The sequence below is a fragment of the Cyprinus carpio genome, chromosome B22 (genome assembly GCF_018340385.1).
Source record: "Cyprinus carpio isolate SPL01 chromosome B22, ASM1834038v1, whole genome shotgun sequence".
NCBI classification, from domain to species: Eukaryota; Metazoa; Chordata; class Actinopteri; order Cypriniformes; family Cyprinidae; genus Cyprinus; species Cyprinus carpio.
Genome location: NC_056618.1, coordinates 102,607 through 114,986, shown reverse-complemented (window position 1 = coordinate 114,986; position 12,380 = coordinate 102,607).

Sequence of the window (12,380 nt, the reverse complement as noted above, 5' to 3'; positions counted from 1 at the left end):
TTAAGTTGTTCTAAACCTGCATTGAAGTTCTGTTAAACGTTAATGGAAGGTATTTTGAAGAGTGTAGGTAACAAACGGATGCCGGTCCCATAGGCTTCCACAGTATAAAAAATAATACTCTAGATAGGAGTCAAGTGGATCAACTCTCAAATAAAAAACAATCCGAGATTCTATTACAAGTAGCTTGCAGGTTTTGTGTTCAGCATCACCACCACCACAGATAAAACACTAGAAATAAGCAGGTTTGGGAACAAACCGAGGGTGGATGTAAATGATTGACAGTGGTTCAATATTCAGGGAGCAAAACATACAAAAAACCCTTTAGATAGCCCTGATAAAAGCAACGTCAGCGCCTTTTCTCTTAAAAAGGACAACAGTGGACCTGACTGCCACCTGAATGCTCCCAGCAACAGCATAGTAACAAACTGCTACAATGTAATCAAGTATTTTTAAAATTGTTTAAAGCTGCATTATGTTGTTCTATAAATATCTAATTGAATGATTGGTTCACACTGCCAGAGGACAAAGCAAATCAAAGATTGTGATTTCCAGCAACGACTGAAAGTTGAACTTTCTGCCACAATGGAGCAGTGAAGAGAATTGCCAGACTGCAGTGTTGGGGAAGGTTACTTTGGAAATGTAAGAGGTTACAGATTTACAAGTTGACCTACACTTTTACAATGTAATAGTAGTGTAACCTTTTTGTCAAGTACTTTAATTGAAGTAAAGTAACGGATTTACTTTTGATACAACTTCTATGCTTACTTATTCTGAAACTCTAATGATTGTTTTATTTCAGCTGTTAATTAGTTCCAAACATTACAAAACCACGCAGGGTTAACCTTACACACTGTCAACTTTCAACAATCCTTCATCACCTGAAATTAGAGATGTATCAGCATTTGAACACATCCACCACAAAATCAGACTTTACTGCCTTTTACTTTGAGATTGTCTGAAGATCAATGCAGATTAAATCATAAGAAATTGTTTACTGATCCTGTTCCTTGAAACCAATCTTTCGCATAAACCTGCATCTACAATGTTTGGGAAAAAAAATCGTTTATTAAAAAAATAATAAAGATCTAAAGCATATCCATCACTCCAAATACAGGATCTACTCGGCAACATGCTATTCTGGTACTAAACTACCTGAAACATTGGTGTCCTTCTTTGATATCTTGATATGTACGATTAGTTTTCTCAAAAAAGAAAAGGGTTCCACATGCTCATAAGTGAACTCAATCAGTTTCAGGTGATGGTTTTGTGGTCGCGTGAAACAAGGGGCAGGGCTAAAGGGGTAGAAAGGAGATTGGGCTGAATGTATTTATTTATTTACAGCATAAGCATCCATTGTCTGCTAGAAACTGCAACAGTTATTTGTTAACTGTCCAATGTTAATGTGGTGTTACACTTTAATGGCTTGTCCTGTCTGTCAGTACTCCCAGGTCCGCCTTTTTGTTCCAGGGGTTTTTTGTTTTGCTGCCACAGTGGATTGTTGGTGGTGTTGTGCTGCTGGTGGCTGCAGCTGCTTGCTGTGATCGCTTTACGGGATCAAAAACCATGTGTAAGTATTATAGCTGCAACAGGGCGCGTGGATTTTCATGGAACATCGGGGGGTTATATGCTTTTCTGTTCCATTTGTTTTAACAACTGTCTAAAAGGAGTTCACTTGACATCATTCATTCAGTGATTCATTCAAAAACGTCTGATTATCTTCGATGTGGCCTTTGTTCATCAACTATTTTTCCGTTAGGTGAAAATAGGGAAAAACAGACAATTATTCGGTCAAACAATGTATGTCATTAACAATTACGTTTTCTACTTACTCGAACTGTGTCGAATATCACACGAGTTGCAATTATGATGATTATCAGGAACACACACTTTTATTGTATCACGATAAACCACTTCCAGTCTGCAAAACCTAGTGGGTGAAACCGTTAGTTTAGTTCTCGCAGTAAAACCTATTAAACAGTGAATAAACAATTAGTATATTTTACTACCTAATAATATGAAGCTTTTATTTGCTTTAGAATCTAAAAGATGTAGCAGGTGATGTTTTAAACCTTTTTGTGGCTTTTATGTTTTTTGGCTTTTATCTCTTTGCTCGGGAGTTCTTTATCTAGCCGCAGCATTAAGAAAGAAGTACGTAGATAAAACCACATAATAAAATATGGACGCGTGATATGACTTTGCCTTCTACAGTTGCGTGAGCTATCTGGGGTGGACAGACTATTGGGCTGTCCTCTTTGTTGTGTGACTTGAATCTGCGTAGTGGAATTAATCCATTCATTATTATCAATACGACAATATAACGATTTATTCTTGGTCTTTTAGGAATGTGTGAATAGTTTGATGAAGGGATTGTCGAGTTTGACCTGGACAGATTTATCATGTCAGATACGTCAGTGGTTTGTCAGCTTTGGAAATCGTGTGACAAAAAAAGCACATTCCTGATTTCTGTTTAATCAGGAAATGTAAAACAGATGATCATGTTGTATTTGCTCCTTCTCCCATCATAAGTAATATATTGATTGTGTGTTATCTAATGTATCTCAGATATCTTTCTGTCTGAGTGGTTCTTCACTTATCGAACAAATGACTTTGGTCAAAAAAGTCTTTACTCCCCTTTTTTTTTAGTAATTGCAGTCTGCTTAATATCTTGATTTTTCGCAGATTTATCAACGTACTGAAGAAAGAAATGAGTGGCGCCGGGCAGGTGAACATCAGCACCTGGCCTTTGTGTTGGACTTAGCGATACATACTTATCTCAGTGATCGTTATGAATATTCCTGCACTGCCAGGCATATAAAGCTAATTCGGACACTGGTCTCCCGGCAACTATCGTTGTCTCTATTTGCATTATATGCTACTTACTGCGTTTTCTGCAATTTATTAGCTGAAAATAATCTGATGGTGAAACTGACATGTATAAGAAACTGAATGTTATCGAATGTGGGGTGTGTGGTGGGGTGGGGTTGGGTTTTTTTTTTTTTTTTAATGAAACAAGCATGTGACGTAGGAAATGTGATCACTCTCTCTCTCTCAAAGACGTTTCTAGAAACACCTGAGCGTTTTCTTTGTTCTAAAACTTGTGACGCTTTAATTTGCTGCGAATTACTTGCATATTCGCGCGAGTTACTGTTAAATTATTTTGCTTTTGTGTTTGCTTAGACAGTATTGATAAACCTGATGCTTGACTTCATGCTATACTAAACATTCACCGTAAATGCACTTTAATGTAAAACAAGTGCGGTACTGGTTGATTGATTTCTTGTTTACTCATTGTGTAGTGTTAAGTGATTTAATTTTGGATCAGTTTCCGGTTCTTATTTTATTAGAGAAGTCTCTCAGCTTGAATTATTAGATACACACACCACATACTATAGTTTTCTAAAACAAAAATTACTGTCCACATGCCCCCTGCTAGATTACTGTTTCTCGGGGGGGGTCCACAGTTCGTGGTCCTAGGGCCCCCTCCTGATAGTCACAGAATCTCACAATCCACTGATAAATGAATTCTACACAGTCATGAAAAAAAATTGTTGTAAACTCATACAAAATATTCAGCAACCACGGTGCTTTCAATATTCTTTTTACAATGAAACCTTTGAATGTTTTATTGGTATATGTTTGGTTCCGGGCTTTGGGGATAAGAGTGTAATATGGGTTAATATGTAGTTTTGCTTATTTTATTTAAATAAAAATGGCTACACACTTTATGAAAATAAATGGCTCGCATCATCCTTCGTGTCTTCTCAACGGTGCTAGACATGGTTTATGGGGCATCATTGCTGGAACTGTCTTGAAGGTCCAAAAGAAGATGTTGGTGGCGTGCAGGTTCAATTCGCAAACAAGGTCCTCAGTACATGGAAGGTTACAATAGAGAAATCAAAGGGCCGGTCAACACATCTGTATTTAGCCTATAGTGGTTTTTTATGACTTTAAATGTGATTAACTGTGGTATCCGATGCTCAAAAAGGAAGTAGATAGCGATGATTTTTGAAATGCATTACTTTCTAGCCTTAATACTGAAGAAATGGTCATTCTTGCCTGTTAAATAGCAGATGTCATGCGTCATTTACTCTCGGAGGGAGAATAATTGATTCTTCCTCCTCTAGTGGTCAAATATTTTAAAGTTTTACATCTCCTGCTTACATGCTTTAACCCGACAGTGAACACAGGGCTGGGCTGGCAATCTGCCTACAGCTGCAGGGCGTGTTTCAATTCCTGGCTCCTTTCGCTGGAAATATTTCCCTATTTGTGTCTGTTTTCCACAAAAACTGGGGTGTAGTTAAATATAAATGAAACTAAGGAAAATGGGAAGAGAGCGCAAAAAAGGACCGCAACGCGTGTATCGCCTATGTATGGCAAAGTCAAGTAGACCCACATAAGAAGCAATTTTACAGTTATTTAGATATTCATTACAGATGGGTCCAAAGTTGAAGAAGATTGGGTAGGCATAGGAATATATACCAATCATATGGGTCAAATGGGACATGGATAATAGTGCGAAGAAAAATATTACAGTGCACAGAAATTCTATCACTGCACAGTGGTAGTGATTAGAAAGAACAGAACGGGGGGAGTCAGTTTTAACCAGATGCGGTTTGACCCAAACAGGGGCTAAATAAAAACATTGTTTGTGTGCGAGTATGAATATTTGGATTGTTAACATCACAGCGAAAGTGCAGCACATGATACTATTAAATTGTAGGAGACTATAGGGAAGAAAGAAGATTAGTTTAGGCGGAAGAAAATGGCACAATACCGAGAAGAGGGTAGAGGATGCACAGAAAGCTGTTGTGGAATATCTGAAGATATAGGAATAATTTATTGAGGGGCCCCCGATTTTTCGGGGGTTTATATATATATAGCATATATATAATATATCTATATTTTATATATATACTAGATATATATATATAATAATATATATATATAAACTAGCGGTCAGCTGGTATGCACTGATAAGCTCATTATTGTAACCCGCTATAAAACTAAAGAAGCGAAGAACAACAACAACACAACATCAACAACTTCCAGTGGCAAGTTGTGTTAAGTTGGAAGCTACACTCTGACAGGGACCTCATGGCCTCTACAGTTACCGAGTTTGGAACCACTCTTGGCCTAGGCCCTTAGAACAAATCATCTTGTTCCGTCGATCTGCATCATTTCGGGTAGATCTTTCACTAGTTTAATATGAGTTAAGCAGCACGAACTTTGTCGATCGACTTTGCGCTTTTTTTTTTTTTTTTTTTTTCCCCGTTCAAGTGAATGATCCGTTGGAAGTTGAGTAGACAAAATACTGAAATAATAGTAAAGAAGTTAACATATTCAAAGTCAAAGAGGAAAAAAACACTAGAGTTTTTTTATAATGTTTCAAAAATGTTTTTTAATGTTTTGTAATGTTTGTTTTTAATGTTTCAGGACTTTCCATACATTTATCTTCATAATAACCTCCAAACGTCATGCAACATTTCATACATAAAACAAAATGATTGGAAAGTTTCTGCATCAATGTTTTAAAAATATAAAATATGTCCCGAACTAGGAGTCCCCCCCAAGTCAGTCTTGGCCATTCCATCACACTGCCATATTATGGATTCTTATGACAAAAGAAATGGAGTCGCACAATCAAAATATATATATAATATATAATAAATAAATACAAATAAGATTTCTGAAAGATTTTAATGAAAATAATTCAAAATTTTAAAGTTAGGATACCTGTGTATTAATGTTTTTAAAGTTTTATATATACATATTAAATGTGCAGTTTCATATTGTCTTGCTTAATAATAAAAGGAAGTTTTGAGTTATTTTATTAATGCATATTTATGTATTTACTTCACAATTTTCACCTGGTGGAATATAAATAAGTGTGCAAATTTCCCACACTGACTACTTTGCATCGAGGGACCTGAGCATTATTGATCTGGTGTGATTTGGCTCCTTCAGATTACCATTATTAGACAACACTCGGGCGACGTGCACACAGCCATAGTCACTGCCAGTCCCTCAAACCCTCTTGTCAAGTAGTGGCTTACCCGAGGTATGGAGCAGGTGCAGAGTCTGTATTCTGGACTTGGAATCTCTCACAGGTGAGGTTTTCTTTAGTATGTGGTTTTGTTGTCACACATAGGTCACCATTTCTTGTTCTCAAGAGCTACTGTGTAAACTGTTGAAAATGTTTGTCTTATAGTAAATTGATTAAATGTAGCCACCTCTATGACCAGTTTTTCTACTGTTGATTCTGGTGTGTCAGTTTTGGTGTATATTCTTGAGCATCTTACGTATCTCTAATCGAACCTGGGTCTTTCCGATCTCTGTCTTTACTAACCTATCTAACCGAGTCTAACCACTTGTAGAACACAAATACAAAGGATGTGTCTTTGGAAACTGTTTCTGACACAAAGTCACACTGCATACAGATGGCCAAATATTAATTGATTGCCTATTGCAGTACAATAAATAACCTACGTGGTCTCTCGTTGGCGTTACCCCAACAAATTTAACCATGTTTTGTGTTGGTTTTCTACAACCGCATTTAGTCGTTCATAAAAGTCTACGCCTAGAATCATCAAGTGAGGTCGTTTTTTTTTTTCGGGCTTATATTTTGATCGAGCAACACAATATAAAAATATTTGTGGGCAAACAGAATCAGCTCACTTAGTAATCTGCTTTCCGTCACTAACAGCCCTCTTTCTTAGCGTGCTTTACTAATATTATTTGCTTGAGGGATTTGAATTCCATTTCTCGTGACGACTCGTCTGCATACACCACCTCATCCTCCTTTTTGACTCCCTGAAAAACACAAAGAATAGAAACGTCAGTAAAAGACAGAGCATACCGTCTCAGATCTGTTAATTTTCAAAACCACTTATTGTTTACTCATATATTAAACATTCAGTGTGGGTAGTCTTCAGCCCCCCCATGCATAAGATGTGGCTGAGCAGTTTGACCATTTTGTTTTTAAACTAAGATGTCTTATTTGCATCACTATATATTGTATATATCATAGCAGTGACTGCTTTATGTTTTCATGTTTCCTTTATTACACACATTCATGCATAAATCAAACAGAAATGGTGCTCTACTTTTTTCTCACATGAGCTTTCTTAAGGCCCTAGTTTTCTCAGTGAAGCAGTGAGACAGTTTAACAGAGCTTGTTTAGCAAAAACATGCTGGAGCTGCATCATGTTAGAAATGTTTTTGTACAGTTGTTTTTATGAGGATGAGAGATCTGTAGTCTGACCCATGCCCATCGTGTTTCCTTCCTCTGTTTGGTCATTTGTCGTCTCTAATGAAGTAGCTGTTTTGAAATCCAAACTTTTTTTATAAACTATTTGAAGTTAGGGGTGGACCATATACTGGAAATAAGGTTGTTGAATCAAAATGAAGAAGAATACAATTACTACAGAATCTAACTGGAGTTACTCATTGAGTCAATAGCAGTGAATGCTAGGCTGCTGTCACTTTAAGACCTAATGCATTGAACTCAAATGATTTACACATTGTTCGATTTTCTCCCAAAGTGTTTACATTCACTAAAAAAGATAACCAACCGTGTTCATGTGATTCTTGCCATGAAAAGCATCGGCTTTAATAGCGCTCTTGTATTTTCCATTTTTCTTTTGTTGCTCTAATATGTCAGTAACTTTAAAGGGCATACACTGCTAATATATTTATAGTCTTACATGAATATAAACACTAGAGGGAAAATTTGATTATTTCGTCATCGGCAGTTGTGAGTATGAATTCATGTTTGCATGATTAAAAATCAAACATGGAGCCCTGTCCACTATAATGTACTAACTTGTTTGCACATTTTGCACTAAGTTTGCACATTTATTTAGCTCAGCATCTTCTTCTTCTTCTTTTTTTTATACATATATCAGGCTGAGGTCCAATGGACTTCATGTCTTCATGTTAACCATCTTTGCTTCAGGATCTTTCTCAGAACTAACTTGCTTTTTCAGATGGATTTTGATACTGTTGAGGCATTTTTATGTATGAAGTCAGATATTCTCCCTCTGATCAGAGGCATTATTTTCATCAATGTATTATTAATTAAATACTTAATATTTAATAAACGGTTTATTTAATAATAAATAATAATAATAATAATTCATAATTACAAATAGTACTACTGATAAAATGAATTATTATTGTTGTTTTTTTAATACATATTTAGTAGTAGTTGTAGTAATAGTAGTAGTATTAATCAGAATTATTGTTATTAATGTTGTTTTTATGATTACAGAAGAAAAGAGCGATGGCGATGGATGGTAATGGGACATAAAAGCATTATAGCATAATAAATATACATTAATGACACAGTTATAAATTCTCTTACTTACCGGTTTTCCGTCTCATGTTGTCATATGAACAATAAAGCCAGTGTTTTTGATATCATGAACCTTGTTACACAAAACAAACAAACAAAAAAAAAAACTCACAAAAAAAGCCATAACACAAAAAAACCCAAAATTAATATATAATTATTTTTTTTTTAACTACTTATGGTTTTTTTTTTTATTTTTTTTTTTGTAGGTTTTATAATTATTTTTTATACTTTTTGATCACATGTGTCAGCAGTTTTGTTAACACTTGCCTTCTTGGTTTGGTTTTTCTGTCGTTCCTGTAGATGCAAAAAAATCTCCACACAGCAGCTGCAGTCAACAGAGATCCAACAACAGCTGATGCAGAGATCGGCATTTTCTGAGATGCAGAGGCCTGGAGAATCTGAAGAAGAGTGTGAAGTCTGTGAAGTCTGTGAAAAATGCTACAGAAAATATTATTACCTAAAAAATGTAGCCTAAACAGGATTAACATTTCCATCAAAACTTGACTAAATACGAAATTAAGGTATTTGTGGAAATTTGTGTGTATATAAGGACAGACAACAAACCCACTGAACTTTTTGTCGTAGTGAATGAAAAAAAACACCAGTTTGCTATTGTAAACCCAAAAAATTTACAATGTCACATTTGGGACATTTTGCAAAATGAAGTAAAATCAATAATCAGTGATTTCCTAATCCTCTTTAACCTTTATTTAATTGACAAAAAGTACACAGAAAAAAGTTTTGAATGTTTGACTGGCCAACTATTAATAGCGCGGCCTTAATTCCCAGACTATTAAAAATGTTTAATGTAATAGGTGACAGTTGAGTGACACACAGTGGTAAATGTGCCCCGTCCCGATTTTTGGAGTTGGGTTGCAGCTATCAAAATCAAAATTTGTTTATAGTTACAAAATACAATTAATTTGGCTGGAGGAATAATTGGAAATCTGTTCTTTTGTAACTTTTGGTCGTTTAAATAAAGGGTAAAGAGATACTGTTTGTTCTTGTATAGCTGTGGGAATGATGGAGGACGCATCAAATGTTTAAGAAATTTATGTCAATCATGAAAGTAAAGCCACTGGTAAGAAGCCCATATTAAGATGTATTATTTCTAATAAACTAGTAGACAGAACAAGCACAAACTGTAGCTGGTGACTTACCACAGACAGTAAGATTGAAACTGTATGTGATCGGTTTTGTGGTCTCTTGCTATGTTTACCTAGTGTAATTTTACTGAGTCTTGTGGTTCTTGGTGTTTGTGATGATCAAGACAGATCTGCAAGTTCTGATTATCCAGCTGCTCAGTCTGTTCTCTGAATCCCACTGCATCACCTTCACGATGTGGAGAAGTATACCTGTCCTCTTATATTGCTTTGAGCTATACGAGTCACAATGTGGATGTCCAAATGTCCATGTTATCAGAGTTTTATTCCGTAGTTCAGTAACATTTAGTCTGTAGAGTGAATGATTCCCCTCCGTCACTGACACTGACTTCACTTCATCTGGATCAGCAAACACTGGAGAAACAGAGTTTCACAGTTACACATTACAGTTCTGGGTATAATGTAAAAATAAATATATTAACATTGGTTTAAAGCTAGGTTTATCTTAAAGCTTGTAGTTTTGAAATGCATCACAAACTTTTTCCTTGAGACTCTGAACACTGCAGTGGAAATGAGCTTTTTTTTTCTTTCAGAAAAGTGAATATCTGAGATGATTTTAGTAGCAGCTTAGGCCAGACTGTTTTGTGAAGGACCTTTAGCACTAGCTCTCATTGGACTGAAATCAGCCAGAAGTGAAATAAAACTGCAGCAGCCATTACATGGCAACCCACAGAGAAGAACCCAGGTCTGTTCTGAGTACATTTAACCCCTGGACATCAGCATCCCTGTTGATGATGATTAGGCGCAGCGCAGGAATTACTGAAAACAAAACTTATAACACAATTAGTATCAGGGCAGTGTGACAACAACATACTGTATATGAAGATACTTAATGTTTTATTAGCATTGCAAATGATGATATACAGGATCCTACTCAATCAGTCATATGTTGAACGACCATTCATTCGTCATTGTTGTTTTCCTCGCAAAAAAATCATGCACATGAACGAAAACCACAACAGACCTGGTCTCCCTCAATTTCACCTTTTTATTGGCCCTCATTTTTTCAAGGGGCAACTTTTAAAAATGCTAACAGCACCTTTGTTCAGTGTTCCATCAAAACACAACAGAGTATGATCTTCTTTCTGACTGGTATTAATAATGATTGGTTATTTCACTAGCAAACAAAGTAAGGCACTGTATTGTACAGAAGCTATAGTGAGCAGATCGATCCTGAAAGTGAAAACAGTATGAACAGTCCCATTACAAACACACAGACTGAAATAAATCAGTACACCTGCATTATCTGTACATTCGGCTTTCAGAACCTAGGAAAGTAAGTTGTCTTTGTTTAACATTTTTAAACAAGATTTATGCCCTTTTTTTTTCCGGTCTGAAATTCCTGATTGGATATAAGCTTTTATTTATATTGCAGATACTTGTATCTTCAGACAGAAAAAACAAACGGATATTTAAAACACTACAAATTCTGATTTCATCATTTTAGGATGTCAGTAGAAAACATTCACTGAACTGTGAGACCAAAACACAGTGAAAATGCTAGTTTTGATTTATGATTCTTGTACAACTGAAACTATAAAAAAAAATGTTTCAGACTTACCAACCTGATGCCCTTCAAAGCAGACAAACAGCAAAAAAAACAGACAAGACAAAACATTTCCTCAGCAGCTCAGAAAAGGAGAAATTAAAGAACACTGTGTGAGTGTATGATCACGGAGATGAAAACTGCTGAAGTCTGTTGTGTAGTTTCCGTGTGCTGTTGTGGGTTGTACAGTATTCTAGTCAGCTGGTCTTTTTTTGTTTTCCTAAACCACATGTCTCTCATGTTTTATGCAGAGCTGTCTACCATCTTATTAATGATACTTTATTGATTTATGACGCTCTCCCACTCTTGTTGGGAGTAGATAATTTAGTATATCTAGTTTAAAACACAAGTACTCTATAGCTTAATTGTCAACTTTCCAAATAAAAAAATAATTAAAAATTAAAAAACAACACTGCTAGAGGCAATTTAAATTAGGCAATTCAAAGACTAGTGATAGAATTTAAATTAAACACAATGTATGTTTTATGTAATGTGAGTTGAGAAGTCGTGGTTTTTGAGGAAAATGACTTTTAACCCCTTTTTAGTGGTGTTTCTGCTTTTGGCTGGCAGTAACTTCTTCCACCAAACAATTTCCTGTCATTGCAACACAGTGGTCAGGTGGAATCTTGCACCATTTCTCTTTGGAAAAAAACATTGTTACATTTAAGCATTCTTCTGCTTCTTTGTGGTCAACTTCAGAAGAAGTATTGTCTTCTGTTAAATGTAAAAAGATCAATTTACTCTGTGCTTTGTTCTGTCTATGGAATATGGCTTTTTCTGTTTTGGTCCCTTCCCATGGCTGTTTTTTGTTCTTTGAAAACAACCAAATGTTCTCTTTCAGAGAAAAAGCCTTTTCACTGAAACTGAGCTCTGAAGATTCCTTCTTAACATTGCAGAGCAGCAGAAGGCATCACTGAACTTTTCTCCATTTTATAGACGGAGCAGGTGGACTGATCAACAGCAAGGTACTTCAAGAGAACTTATTTTTAAGTCAGAAAATTACTTCCTACTTTATTCAAAATCAACAAACTCTGAAACTGAACTCAGGCAACTTCTCCAGTCATAAAAACATACATTGTTTCTGTTTAATATAAATTCTATCACTATTTATGCTGGAAATTCAGGTGAGAAAAAAAAACTAAATGAAGTTGGTTCCCATTCAAAACCAAATGCTGTGAAGGTAGTTTACATACAATTTTTATACTGAAAACAATTGAAGCAAAAGGACCTAGTAGTAATATATCTTAAAAATGCTATATATATCTATATAGTAGTATATATCTTTAAAAAAAGAGGTTAATAACAGATACATTTTTTT